The sequence below is a fragment of the Anarrhichthys ocellatus genome, unplaced genomic scaffold (assembly GCF_004355925.1).
Source record: "Anarrhichthys ocellatus isolate YVR2014 unplaced genomic scaffold, GSC_Weel_1.0 scaffold7, whole genome shotgun sequence".
Lineage (NCBI taxonomy): Eukaryota > Metazoa > Chordata > Actinopteri > Perciformes > Anarhichadidae > Anarrhichthys > Anarrhichthys ocellatus.
This window is the reverse complement of record NW_022280037.1, coordinates 8,948,700-8,950,119: the sequence shown is the minus strand read 5'-3', so window position 1 is coordinate 8,950,119 and position 1,420 is coordinate 8,948,700. Positions and strand designations below refer to the sequence as shown.

Sequence of the window (1,420 nt, the reverse complement as noted above, 5' to 3'; positions counted from 1 at the left end):
AGAGAGAGAGAGAGAGAGAGACTCTGCTGTGGTGGTGTTAGAAATCGGACGACATGAGCGCTACATGAACCGTGTAAAATGCTTTAAGACGCTTTCGGCGTTTGTCTTGTATCCGTCTATACCAAGGACGAGCCTGAAGCGGAGCTACACTTCACGACCAGGTATGGAGATGCTGCTCATCCTCACACGGAGCTTAGAGATGTTGGTATTCAGTGGCGTAAACCGCGGTCCTGCTGTCTGTGGAGCGCACACGATCCCTGCTGTTCACGGCCGATCATTTTCATTATTCATCCGGTTGTTGTTGTTGTTGTTGTTGTTGTTGTTGTCTTAAATGCATCCACACCGGCTGCACTCACGACCCACATATGTGTGTTTGATAACCTCGGTCGTGTGAATGGTATGCAGCCTATTCCCGCACAGCCATATTGGCAGTCAGCAGGGGAGAGAGGGGGGGGGGGGGGGGAGATGTCAGGGTGTTGGGATTATGATATTGCTTTGATGAGTAAAGGGAGGAAGAGGAGGGGGGAGGGGGATTCGCTGGGACTGCGAAATGATGGCACCGTTGCGAGATGGCGATCTTCTGGTATTTATGAATGAACCGAGCAGAGTAGGGTGGTCTGTAATGGCGTTGCGCACCAATCTGCGGACGGACGACAAGCCCTCTCCTGCCACCCCTTCCTGACTACAGCCGAGACAGAGACGCACGTCAACATATAGACTACACACACTAATAGTGACGCATGAAGCCCGATTTCTGTGGCAAATGTCATGGTTAATCCTCCATCTGGACCTGTGTTTCTCCATGTCTCTCCCTCCATGCCTGATGTGCTGTTGGTCGTGGGTCTCATGACTAGAGGGAGAACCATCATGAAATGCAAAAGGAGTTGTGCATCATTTAGGCCGTGTGCGTGTGTGTGTGTGTGTGTGAGAGAATATGTATGTGACTCAACTTCCTGTATGCTTTGAACACTGCCAGTCATGGGTGTGTGTGGGTGTGTGTGTGTGTGGGGGGGGGTTGCAGGATTTGCGAGAGGAGAGAGGCATGACAGTAAATCCTGTGATTAAGCTTTAAAGTGTGTGGTTTGGAGTAGCATAGAGATGCAGCCCGTGTATGCATGTGTTGGTCGAGGATGGGAGATAAGTGGAAGTGTGAATGGCCACAGTACGGTTGCATAAGAACACTTCTGCTGCTGAGGCGGGACAAAGAAATGACTCAATACATGGAAACAAAGAAAAACACGGAGAGAGGAGACGATGCTGGTTTGCTGACGTTTCTGATGATGATGGAGATGAGCATGGATGCTGATAATTGAAATTCCGTTCTCCCCCCAAATTCTGTTTGGGACGGATGCGTGTCTGGAAACAGGCAGCTCCACACACACACACACACACACACACACACACACACACACACACACAC

General features: G+C 50.4%; 1 protein-coding gene across 1 annotated transcript in view; it reads left to right on the top strand.

Moving 5' to 3' along the window:
- Positions 1 to 6: 6 nt before the first annotated feature.
- diras1b (DIRAS family, GTP-binding RAS-like 1b) overlaps positions 7 to 1,420 on the top strand; it is a 17,085-nt gene continuing 15,671 nt past the window's right edge. The window contains exon 1 of the mRNA XM_031848068.1: positions 7 to 161. The gene's annotated coding sequence lies outside the window, so the exon portion shown is untranslated. The remainder of the gene's footprint in view (positions 162 to 1,420) is intronic.